Source organism: Salvia hispanica, chromosome 1, assembly GCF_029641045.1.
Source record: "Salvia hispanica isolate PSC_SH4W2 chromosome 1, Shi_PSC_v1, whole genome shotgun sequence".
NCBI classification, from domain to species: domain Eukaryota; kingdom Viridiplantae; phylum Streptophyta; class Magnoliopsida; order Lamiales; family Lamiaceae; genus Salvia; species Salvia hispanica.
The window spans coordinates 10,795,433-10,809,301 of NC_142692.1; positions in this window are offsets into that span (position 1 = coordinate 10,795,433).

Genomic DNA, 13,869 nt, shown 5'->3' on the forward strand with positions numbered 1-13,869 from the left:
GATTAAATATTATACACTTTCAAATATTGATTATGACTATTAATTTTTTTATTTAATAATTTTTGTAATTAAAAAAATTTATTGATATTTAAAAGTTAAAATTTAAAATTTTGTAAAATTAAATTTAATATTGAATTAAAGAAACAAAGTGAAGGATGACAAAAGGGAAGACGAATGATAATTTTGAAATAATATCAAATTTAGTACATAACTGAAATAATATCATATTTAAAATGTTAAAAGTGTAAAAAGATCAAATTGCCCAAACCCCCCAAAACCCCTCAAAAGGACATTTTCGTACAAAAAAAAGCCAAAAGGATCAATTTCGAGATAAACCCTTAGTCCAGGGACTACTAGCGATATTTTTAAAGTCCAGGGACTATGAGCGAGATAAACCCATAATCCAGAGACCATTTTTGTAGTTCACTCAATTTATTTATAACACTGAAAAGTTACTTACTGTAAAGTAATTAATTCATTCTTTAAGATAAATTACTTTCTCTTGTAAAAACTTTTTTTATTTTTAGACAAGTATATATACACCCATAATGCATGCATCTTTAATTTAAAATTTTAAATAAAAATAAAATAATTTGCATCCATCTATTTTGAAAAATAAAGAGCATATATTACCACTCCTTGATTTTTTTTAAATGAAGTTTTATTATAATTTTTAGATGATATAAATGTTTATTAATTAAATAATGAAGCAAAGTAATATTTTAGAAAAAAAACACGTAGTATTATAGTTTAGCAAAAATTGCGTAATATTTAAGTTATGTTTAACTAGTGATTTAGTGTGTCAGCTTGCTTATCCAATCATCAATTTGTGTGCGTGTGGACCGACTGTGTAATAAAAGAAAACATGTTTATTGGATCAGATGAGATCGCACAAGACTATGGTTTCATGACATTCCACTGATGATTTTACTATTTTAATAATATATGTTCAAACTTAAAATTTTACTTAAGAGCACATCACGATTAAATTTATAATAAAACATTTCAATTTCTGAAAAACCATAAGCTATAATTTTAGGATATTTTGATTAAAAATGATAGATTTTTCTGAAAATATGGTATATGAATTTTAAAATTTTTACTTTCTGTTTTAATCAAGATATATAATATACTATTAATATTATATTTTAAAATAAATATTATTAAAATAATAAAACTATTAATAAGACATAATGGGGTTCGGGTAATTGTAGAATACAAAATTTATTCTGAAATCCTAGTGACGAAGTAATCAATCCTCTATTAATTCTTTATCCCAATTGAGTGTAATCACTATATCAGTAACTATTATTTGCTCTTATATATAGAGAGAATGCACACTATGTGAGCATCATAAATGTTCAATTGAAAAATAAAAAGAAAAATGAAGAAGAGTTTATTAAACATATGGTGACATAGAGTATATATTGAGCCTTTTGAGATCAGTATATAGGCCTTCGTTGGATAAAATATCTTAAACATGGAAAATGGATTAGTTATAAAGAAGCATGAATTATTATGTGGAGTAGTAATTTGAATCTGATGGTAAATCACTAAATCAGTAGTGTTAATCACAATATTGGCACTGTAAAACACATTATTTAAACTGAGAAAATTAAATTAAGAAGAAGTCTATTAGAAGAAGATATATTCAAACTCGTGAATATTTATATGTTTCGCCTGGGATTCTGGTTGAGAGGACTCTCAATTTCTTTGCGCATTTATATAACAAATGAAAGGAAAGCAGAAAAGAAAGCTATACCATGGCAGAAATCCAGTGTATTAAATTCTTTCAGATACAATTCATTTATAGGCGAGCTGCTTAACAAATTTCTAAAAACTCTCTAGCACTATCTGCCACTAACAAAATAGAATAACGTAATTAAATTGACTACTAAATCACTCTACATGATAAATGACTCCTAAACTCTAGAACAAAAATAACCGAACAAACTAAATAGAATCAGCCACTAAACATATTTATTAGTGGACCTTTTGGTTTTCAAATCAGCCACTAAACAGAACAAAATCAATTGCTCATACTTAAAGTTAAACCTTTTGATTTTCAAAATAGAGTCTTGTTAGGTTGAGATTTATCAACCTAATTGAGAATTGAGATGCAATCTCAGCCACTCATCCAGAATATTTGTGAAATGTCAACGGCATGTAGTTTATGTCAACAGAGGGGCATAATCGTAATTTTATTATTATTTATTTTATTTTATTTTATTTTTATATTTTTATATTTTGTAATTTTTATATTTTTTTTTAATTTTTATTAAATTTTTTTTAAAAAAAAAATTCATTTTTTTTATTTTTTATTTATTTTATTTTTTTTTTCAACTACATATACAATTCATGTCAACTACACATCAAATGTCAACAACTTTATTCAATAAATACTATTTGACATGAATTTACATGTAGTTGACATTATATTGTGTAGTTAACATGAATTGTATATGTAGTTGACATGGATTGTACACATAGTTGACATTATATGTGTGTAGTTGACATGAATTTTGTGTTTGGTTAACATGGATTGTACACATAGTTGACATTATATGTGTGTAGTTGACATGAATTGTATATGTAGTTGAAAAATAAAAATTAAAAAAATTAAAAATAAATAAAAAAAATAAAAAATAAATAAAAAAAAAATAAAAAAAATTTTAAAATTGTTTAAAAAAAATTAATAAAAAATTAAAATTAAAAATTAAAAAAAATATTTATTGAATAAAATTAACCATGATATTACCATTCTGTCCTTTCATAATTAATTAATCTAAAGATATTTTCCATGTGGAAAAATCTGGACCACTCATTTAATAAAAATGAGTGGCTGATATTGCATCTCATTTCTCAATTAGCATAAAAAATCTCAATTGATCACATAATTAAATTGACTACTAAATCACTCTACATGATAAATGACTCCTAAACTCTAGAACAAAAATAACAGAACAAACTAAATAGAATCAGCCACTAAACATATTTATTAGTGGACCTTTTGGTTTTCAAATCAGCCACTAAACAAAACAAAATCATTGCTCATACTTAAAGTTAAACCTTTTGATTTTCAAAATATCAATACTTAAATTGAAAGAGAGTGTATTGGATTATTCTCTTTTATAGTTACACATTCTTGGATGTGTTACTCTTTCTTTCAATGTGGGATAAAAGTAATTATTTATAACTATATGATAAATCTCACATCATTCTTTGTCTATATTACTCCTATTACTCTATCTTCTATTATTATATTTTAACAACAAATATTATTACATCAACTATTATTCATTAGTTGTTTATCATTATCGATTGCTTATGTTTATAAGTTTATGTATATGTTAACTAATAAATACTATGCGAAGTGATCAATTGCTAACTCATCCCTTAGTTGCTAACTACAACTAATTTAAGACTATAAGATTTTAGAAATCTTGTGGTCTACAATTTGCCATGTTAATTTCGTTTTTCATTTTTTAATATTAAAAAAATAACAGCAACTATCAAATTTAGGGTTTAGAAATACAATGTCAATACAGTGTATGAAATACATCAACACGAAGACATAATAATGTCAACACAATTTCATATTGACATTTTACAAGCATAATATTAACATATTATGTAAGGTGTATTGACATAAATCTGTTCGTCAAAAATACGAAAATTCAAAAAAAAAATTAATTTTTTTTCAAATTTTGACGTCGGAACATATGCATGTAGTATATCGTTGGAATCCTTATAAAATTATCTTTAATTTGATATATGTTATATGAATTTAAAGTTTTGGGATTTCTTTTAAAAGTTAGGTATAACTAACTTGACATTAATACCCCTATTGTTTTTATTGGAATTAATCATATAGCCTTATTGACGTTTTTTGTTGATCGTATTGACATTTCGTGGTTGATGATATAGGCCTTTAATTTGGATATCTAATGCCTATTATTGAGTTGTAGTTAGCAATTAAGCATTGAGTTAGCAATATAACACTCCCCTAAATACTAATATTATACACATTAAAAGAATAATTATTATACAAATTGTATAAACCTAATGATAACTATTATACAAATAGATATTTTTCTATATACAAATCATAGTTCTCAATAATTATTTATATTTATTTTTATCTATCAAGAATATATTCAAATAATAATTTTGTTTATATATATATATAAGGTCATATTCTAATGCTTATAGCACCCTAATCCAAAATCAAGACCAAATCTCCACCCTTAGATTTTAAAATGAGTGGATGAGATTAAATCTTACGAATCTCAATAAATAGTAGATAAAATATCAATAAAAGGGTAATATCGTCATTATGTTATCATATGATAATTTTCGTGAATATTTTTTTATATCAACATAGTGTATTACAAATATCAACACTAGTACAAGAAAATATCAACACATAATTATTGAGATTTTTACATGATTTTATTGAGATTTTTACATGGTTTTGTTAATAAAAATCTGGTTATCAACATTTACGAAAACTAAAATAAAAAATATCAAATTTCATCACCCGAATGTCGTCGGAACATATGCAATTGAGATCTCATTGGAATCCTTATGAAATTATCTTTAATTTGATATATTTTTTGCGAAAAAATAATTTAAATCAAGAGAGTTACGTAAATTTAAAGTTTTAAGATGATTTTAATGAGAGGGAATTGACATTAATACCCTCTAATTTTATTTATTAATTTTCTTAATTAAAAATATAATCCATTTGACATTATTTCAACCACTAGATCTTCTAATCTAATGGTTAAGATTTAGTCTTATGGGGAGTGATCAATTGCTAACTAATTAGCAATTCCAAAATAAGACTAAATCTTAGCCATTAGATTTGAAGATCTAGTGGTTGAAATAATGCCACATGGATTATATTTTTAATTAAGAAAATTAATAAATAAAATTAGAGGGTATTAGTGTCAATTCCCTCTCATTAAAATCATCTTAAAACTTTAAATTTACGTAACTCTCTCGATTTAAATTATTTTTTCGCAAAAAATATATCAAATTAAAGATAATTTTATAAGGATTCCAACGAGATTTGCATATGTTCCGATGACGTTCGGATGATGAAATTTGATATTTTTTATTTTTATTTTCGTAAATGTTGATAACCAGATTTTTATCAACAAAACCATGTAAAAATCTCAATAAATATGTGTTGATATTTTCTTGTACTAGTGTTGATATTCTTATGTCATATTGTTGATATTTGTAATACACTATGTTGATATAAAAAAACATTCACGAAAATTATCATATGATAACATAATGATGATATTACTCTTTTGTTGATATTTTGTCCACTATTTATTGAGATTCGTAAGATTTAATCTCATCCACTCATTTTTAAAATCTAAGGATGAAGATTTGGTCTTGATTTTGGATTAGGGTGCTATAAGCATTAGAATATGACCTTATATATATAGAGTTGTGATCAATATCGAACCCTTCTTAAAGACCGAACTAGAGACCAAATTTGGGCCACTCATTTTTCTTTATCTTATGATTATGATTAATTTAGAATTAATTTAATATTTTATTAAATAAAAACGTTTTTAATTTATTTAGTTTTTAATTTTTTTAAAAAAAAAATTCTTAATTTTTTTTAATTTTTTTAAAAAAAAATTTAGAATTTTTTTAAAATATTTTTTATTCGATAAAAACTTGCTGGAGTAAATAATGAACTATATTCACTACATAATGAACTAAATGAATGTATGTTATGAAATAATTTTTCGCATTCATTATATACTGAATTTATTTCAACTGAAAGATAATTATGTCATAACACATTATGAAGTAATAAAATAATAAAATGAAGTAATAAACTAATGAAATGAAGTAGTAAACTAATGAAATGAAGTAATAACATAACTGAATGAAGTAATAAACTAACGGAATGAAGTAATAGCATGACTGAATGAAGTAATAAACTAACAGAATGAAGTAATAACCCTAAACCCAATTGAAAGATAATTATGTCATAACACATTATGAAGTAATAAACTAATGAAATGAAATAATAGCATGACTGAATGAAGTAATAAACTATCGGAATGAAGTAATAAACTAATAGAAAGAAGTAATAGCATGAATAAATGAAGTAATAAACTAACGGAATGAAGTAATAGCACGACTGAATGAAGTAATAAGTTCATAACATACATTCATTTAGTTCATTATGTAGTGAATATAGTTCATTATTTACTCCAGCAAGTTTTTATCGAATAAAAAAAAATAAAAAAAAGTAAAAAAAAATAAAAAAAATTTAATTTTTTTTATAAAAAATAAAAAAAATCTAAAAAATAAAAAAAAATACGTTTTTATTTAATAAAATATTAAATTAATTGTTAATTAATCATAACCATAAGATTAAGAAAAATGAGTGGCCCTAATTTGGTCTCTAGTTCGGTCTTTAAGGGTGGATTTGTGATTAATAGGACTCTCTTTCTCTCTCTCTCTCTATATATATAGGGGAGCATTAAGCTACTTTCACCCCTTAAGATACTATCTCCTTTTTAATATCATCCATTGGATATTGGCAGTGGACGGTCAAGATTAAAAAATCGAATTTAATCCCGTCTTGCATTATTAGTTTAATTTCGTGCATTACCAGGGTATAATAGTAAACGTAAAATGTCTGGATCCCGTTCGAAAATGGAAGGTCCGATAATTAAGCGGGAATTTGATAGACCTTCCAACTTCTCACTCCCTCTCATTCAATCCCATCAAACCACAACCAAATAACTTCTCATCATCTTCAAAATCCGTCAAACCCTAGCCGCCGCCCCTGAAAACCCTAGCCGTACCGCGACTTCGATTCTCACCGCGAAAAGCTGCGTCTGTCCACGATTCCGAGTCCCGAAGTTCCGGTTTGAGTATTAGATATTGGGCTATCCAATTTTGGAATGTTATTGTTGGTTTCTTAGTGGTATGTGTTCTGACGTTAACTATTGGCGATGAATTCGACCTAAAATTGGTCATTTTGTTTTTAGTACGCGACTCCGGAACTTAGATGTTGATTTTGTTGGTTCTGTAGACTAATTTGGTGCGGTATCTGTTGTTGTTGTATCAGTTAGATTTGCGATGTCGAAGAGAGGCCGCCCATTCAAAAGTCAGTCGACGCAGACCGAAGGTGAGACCGCTGCGCCATTTTTATGAAACTGATTGTGTGCTTTTCCTTATTTTGGTACATTATTGAATGTTTTCTATACATTTGTTGGCTTGATTTTTTGCATTACAAGTCTATTGTCTCTCTGTATTATGCTTGACTAAGCGGCGTCCGGTTTTGTTACATTATTCAGTTAGTTTTCTGCATCATTTGGTTGGAATTGACCATTATTAATGTATGTGTTTATTAGAAGGGGTCATGTGGTTGGAGGTGTCCACTGATAAGTCGTGAGTTTTAAGAACCAGTGGGCTTCTTATAGTCCATTTTGATGCATTATTTATCAGTATTTGTACATTGTTAGCCTTTATTTGTGCATTACAAGTCTAGTTCAACTCTGTTATATTATTGCTTAAAGTGGTTTCCATTTTTGTTACATTAGTCATTTCATTGGCTGCATTATTTGGTTGGTCTGCACCATTACAGATATCTGTGTTTAGTGCAGTTTGATGCATTATTTAACAGTATTTGTACATTTTTAGCCTTTATTTGTGCATTTAATTTCTATTGCATCTGTTATGTTCATTAAATTATCCAGTTATTTGTGTATTTTGTGCATTATTCAGTTATTTTATCTGCATTATTCGGTTAGATATCAACATTATTGTTGTTGGACACAAATTATTAAACATTATTCATTAAAATTTCATGAATTATTTGTTTGGATTTCATCATTATTGTTCTACAGTGCGGCCAGAGAAAAGTTTCATGAATAGTGTAATATTTTTTGGTGCATTTTGGTCATGTTTTTTTGCATTACAACTGTATTCCATAGCTAATTTAATGTTTGCAGAAGTTGTATACGTTTTGGTTAAATTTTTAAGTACATTTTCTGCATTGTTCATTAACATTAGTCAGTTATTATTATGCATTAATGGTAATTGTGTACTTATTCTGTTTTGCAGCTTCCAAACATCCAAGGTTGGATATAGATCAGGCTGTGGATGATGTACTACCTTTATCAATAGCACAAAAGTTTAGGGAGAGACTTAAGTAACAACAGAGGGCAGAGGCTAGTACCTCAACTGACTCAACTGAAGAAGCGGATAAGAGGAAGACTCGAGGGAAAAAGGTTGACCATTTACACCAGGAGCACCACAAAATTTGTAAATTGTTTGAAAGGTCTGACCCCACGACAAAAGGAAGCAGTGGAAGAACTTGGATTTGGGGCCATGCTACACTACAACATCAGCGAGATCCCCGGGTACATCGCCTACTGGGTTCTCAACTCATTGGATCTTGCACGCTGCCAGATACCTTTGTGTGGGGGTGGAGGCTTGACGATCGATGAGGACGATGTCCATCTGACGCTAGGTTTTCCAAAAGGGCCAACACCAATCTCAAGGCCAGTTGATAAGCAAATCGAATTCCAGTTCAACGACTACGTTGCATAACGTTGTGGAAAGAGTCGTTACAAAATGACAGCGGGTGATGTTGCGAAAGTGATTAAGCAGGAGGTGAACGGTGGTCCTGATTTCAGACGGATGTTCATGTTCATGCTCGAAAATGCAGTAATTGAGACGCCGGCAGACGGTAATTTGAAGCCGAAGATTCTATATTTCATCGACGACGTTGATGAGATTAGGAATCTCAACTGGTGCGGCTACGTCTTATCAGTATTGGAGGCCACCTATCCTACATGGAAGAGAGGTGAAATTGTATATTTCACCGGGCCTATGCACTTTTTATTGGTAAGTGAAACTCTTTCTGCATTAAAAGTGAATTTTGGTCATATTGAAGCATATTTCATATTTTGTTTTACTTATGCATTACTGTCCCTCATTTCTTGCATTAAAAATAATGTATTCATGCATTAAGCGTACAAAAAAATGGATTATTGACCTTCAGTAACTCTGTGTTTATCAGTTGGCGTATGTGGACCACGTGGTTCACACCCGGAGGCGAGTCAGCCGGGCCTTGCCAACAGTAAAAGGCTGGACGATGGAAAACTTAAAACAAAGAGAGGAGGCTGAGCGCGACCAGTTCGGTACTGGGAGATTGGAGGACCGGATAGACAAAGATAAGTATTTGGTGGAAGAGGAAGCAAGTAGATTGGAAGATGTGAACAGAGGAGGTGGTGCAGGACCCAGCAGGAATAGAGCTAACCGTATAAGAGATAAGTTTATCAAGTCAAGCACTCTCTTGGGCTACGCGATTTCGACGTGGGTAGATGATTTCAAAATGATTCCTATTGAAATGATGGAGGATGACTGAGTAAGAGTCGGCAGTCAAATTGGGAAGATGTTGTTGGGGTTGGAGGATGAACATGTGGTTGAGCAAGAAGAGATCGTTACACGTTTGACTCAAGCGAGGGAGGATGAAGAGGATTACAGTCATTTCAAACTAAATAATGTAAGCCAAGTGGCCTTTAATGTACATGTATAATACTAAATGATGTACTGATAAGGCTAATTTCATGCATCGGTTATATGGTGAAAAGCGTTACATTTTGCTGGGTCTAACACGGTTTCTAAGCCAGGTGTGTGACAAAATCGCTAGATCAAGGAGATGCTGAAGGAAACAGTCTAGCGAAGGAATGAAGTAAAAATGAGCAGAATCTAAGGGAAAAGAAGGCTTGAAGAAGGGAGTCAGTAGCTGAGGGCAACAAAGTCCATCTATACCTCGCTGGGCCCCACTCCAACGCCTATAAATAGAAGAGCATGCAACACACAAGGGGACTCTTTTTTTCGCTCACTCTTAGCTCACACACAACACACACTTGGGAATGGAAGATCTGGGGTAGTTTCGGTTCCGAAGGGGTTTTATTCTTCAGAAATTTCAGTCGTAACACCGTCCACGTGAGGGCAAAGATACAATCTCTTTATTTTCAGTTTGTTTTTGCACTTTTACGGTCGAACTTCACTTTTGGGAGTCGATTTAGTTGTTGATGTTACTGATTGTCTATTCACTTCTGTTAGTTTGCGATTATCTGTGATATTTCAAGTTGATTCACGTAGCTCCTGCTGTTGAGAGTTTATTCTAACGAGTTATATGTCGATCTCTGTTTTTGCTGCTATGGTGCTCGATCTGGGAATTTTGTGATAGATCTGTGGTTTGTTGATTGATTGGAGGTTGTTGTTTAAATCTGAAGTTATGAAATGTTTCTTTTGGCTGGAGTTTGTGTCGGATGCTTGGATCCGGAGTGGATTTAGCGTCTGAGGTTGGATCTGAAGGGAGGAGGTCGAGTTGTGCATGGATTTTGAGTTTTCCGCTTGCTTTCTGTTTTACTTCGTCTAGCATCTGTAGATCTGTTTAGTTCTTTATTGTTACTCATCAAAATGGTTTAGATTCAGTCTGCTCTGTTCCGATTTCGCTCATGCTGTTTTTCTTCTGAGTTTTTACGCAAATTGGTAGAAGAAGACGATGTCACTGTTAGTTAGTACCAGAGTTAGTTGTTTTTCCAGCTTTTCGTCCGTACTCTGCCTTTTCAGTTATGGTCCCCATAGTCAGTTTGTTACCCAGATCTAGGTGATTAGAGTAGTTTCTTAGATCTAGTGATTGTTCGGTTTAATTTTCGTGAATGCTTTTGCTGTTTTGCCTAGGTCTAGCTGTTAGCGTAGCATTTTAAATTCCCAAGTTAAGTTTATTTTCCTCAACCCGAAAAATGCGTGGCAGCAGCCAACCCCAAAAACAAGTCCAAATCCTTGAACATGATTGTTACGCATCCATCTCCGTGGGATCGATCCATACTTCCCTATGCTAGGTTTAGTAAAGTGGTTGAGGGTTTTTGAAAGAGTGCTCTGTGTGTCCGACGACTAGGATTTTATCGACGACCAACGAGTTCCTAGACCGCGTGATCTAGTGGATTTGCTGGACCAAGGAACCCTGTTATATTCTTTCTGTGCACACAGCGTGTTAACCAACATACCGGTCATTTCAATGAACATGTGGTTGAGCAAGAAGAGATCGTTACACGTTTGACTCAAGCGAGGGAGGATGAAGAGGAGTACAGTCAAGAGTGGATTGATGAGATGGAAAAAATGATGGCGGCATACGACAAGAAGAAGACGATTGCAAGAGGCTTCGATAGGCCATCTTTTGTGCTGGACGGATTTGAATGTCCTGACCCGTTTGCTACACAGCAAACCCAGACGACAGACGGGGCTGGTGGTTCAGGGACAAAAACCACTGATGATACTGCACAAGATGAGCCGGGTGGCGCTGCTGACCAGGGTGGGGACACAGCAGGAAAAGATGGTGGTGGCCAGCATGAGAAAACTTCTAGTGTAGCAGCGACTGAGGTATGTTCTAAGAAACTAAATGATTAAGTGTTATTAATTAGTACAATATTACAGCTTTCCATTTGTGTTCGTTTGTTTGTAGGTGCCTAGAAGTAGTGGTGACAATGATGTGAAGGATAGGGTGGATGCAGCGGCAAAGAGTAAAGCCGAGAAAAATAAAGACAAAACAAAGAGTGCAGCCGTAGGGGACACCGTCAAGGTAAAAATAATCATAACTTGCATTGTGTAATAATATAATCTCAAGCATAACTTGCATTATTTACAGTACTTCTGTACATTATATGTATATATGTATGCATTATTCAGTGCATTTTGATTAATTATTTTTGAAAAAAACCCAGACAACTAAAGGGAAACGCGCTGAGGTTCCGGCAGCAAAGAGAAAACAGCCAGCTAGGGATGGACCTTCAAAGGCAGCAATGGGCAAACAGATGGACATTCGGCAGGAGGTTGAGTATATAAAGGAAGCCTTCATTTTCTGCATTATTAGTTTGATGGCATGCATTATTGAATTGTTATATTATTTCTTGTTTAACGATACAGGCTGCTGCACCCCGTAAGGGCGTAGTGATTGGTGTTGTGCGAACAAGTGAGCCACCGCAACTTGTAGATCCAAAACATGGAGGTGGAAAGGTTGGTGATCAAAAAAAAGGCAAGAGTGAAACAGATCACACAGGAGTCGGATGCGGATGAGGTATCGAATAGTGAAGTTAATACAAGGACTAAAGTAATAGATCTACTAAATGATTGTTATGTGTCTTTAATTTTTTGCAGAAAGCAACCGGACGAATGAAGAAGCCAAGTCTGGCTACCCGGTCTCCATTCCACAAGAGAGCAGTTAGACTGACCGCAAAGCCACACACAGTGGACAAGCAGCTCTATTACTGGGTTCTATGCACGGCGGAAAAGAACAGGTAAAATTTATACTTTAGATATTCTTACTTTTGGGACAACTGGAAGAGTACTGTGCAGATCGAGATGCAGTCATTAGCGCCATTCAAGCCTGTGAGCCCCGATGTTATCGACACATGGAGCTCTTACCTGAATACAATGGAAAAGAACAAGGCGCCGGAGACAGTTTCCAGACTTTTCTTCTCAACAAGACCATGCGTGAGTGAACACCATTCTCTCCATGTTTCTGTCTCGTTACTATAATTATCTAAAGTTTGTAACGGCTAACACAAACAAACTACAGATTCAGTCAATGGTGGACGCACAACCCAAATGGACGGAAGAATTCCAGTTCGATACATTCTGGACCAGGGTGTTGGAGGAAACAATTGGAACGGGCAGCTATCAGTGGGACAAGTATGAAATGGTGAGTTGTAGTTAAATAATGTACTCCCTCCGTCCGCGAATAGAAGTCCCGGTTGGCCATTTTCAACCGTCCGCCATTAGGAGTCCCGGTTAGACATTTTATCTTGGGAGTATAAAAAATGACCTCATTGTTCCCTTAATTTAGAAGCTGCAATAATTTTAATCCACTTTGATTGCATTTCTCACTCTCTCTCTTAATGTTAGATTTCATTATTCCAAAGAATAAAGCAAATAATAATATAAATGGGTCTCACATTCCACTATCACACACTTTAATTATTACACTCAAACTTTTCTTAAAACCCGCACCCAACTCAACTGGGACTCCTATTCGCGGACGGAGGGAGTAGTCGTTTCTTAGATGTACTGGAGAGAATAGTGTGTGGTAATGCTGCTTCCGTTGTGCAGTTTTTCTTCCCAGTTTGGGGGACGTCCCATCAGTATGTGGTCTGTTTTGATCTTGGTGATTCCAAGATGAACATCATTGATCACACATTGGCTGAGACACACGGGACATTTGGAGAGAAAACTGGGGACACGCCCTCTGTTCTGGTAATATACATTACACTACATATTTTGTGCATTATACATCACAAATTGTACATTATGTTCAATTGGTTTTGGTGTGTAGAAAAAATTCTTTGCAGCAGCACTTACGAAGTCCAAGGTTTCAAAAATGGCGGCACAAGTAAAAAAATGTAGTGCGCATGTCGTGACAATGCTGTGGAGGAACAACAGTGGCACCGTGGACACGAGGGTGTATGTGATGAGGCATATGGAGACGTACTTTGGAGAGTAGGAGAAGGATTGAGACTGCGGTCTAACTGCAAAAGGAACGAAGAGCCTGGAATTGTTGCGCATGAAGTTTGCGACGGCGCTGCTAACTTCTCCACACCACTCGAAGACTGAGACCAACCAAACACAGGCCACGAAGCATTGGATGGATAGGCCGCCTAAATTCAACTTTGAAAAGTGGGTCGAGAATTATGGGCTCGAGTGAACTAGATGGTTTTTTATTTGGATATGAACTAGATGTTTTTTTTATGATGGGAAGGGTGAACATCGAATTTGTGGGTTCGAATGCTTTGGATATCTTGAAATGTTTTC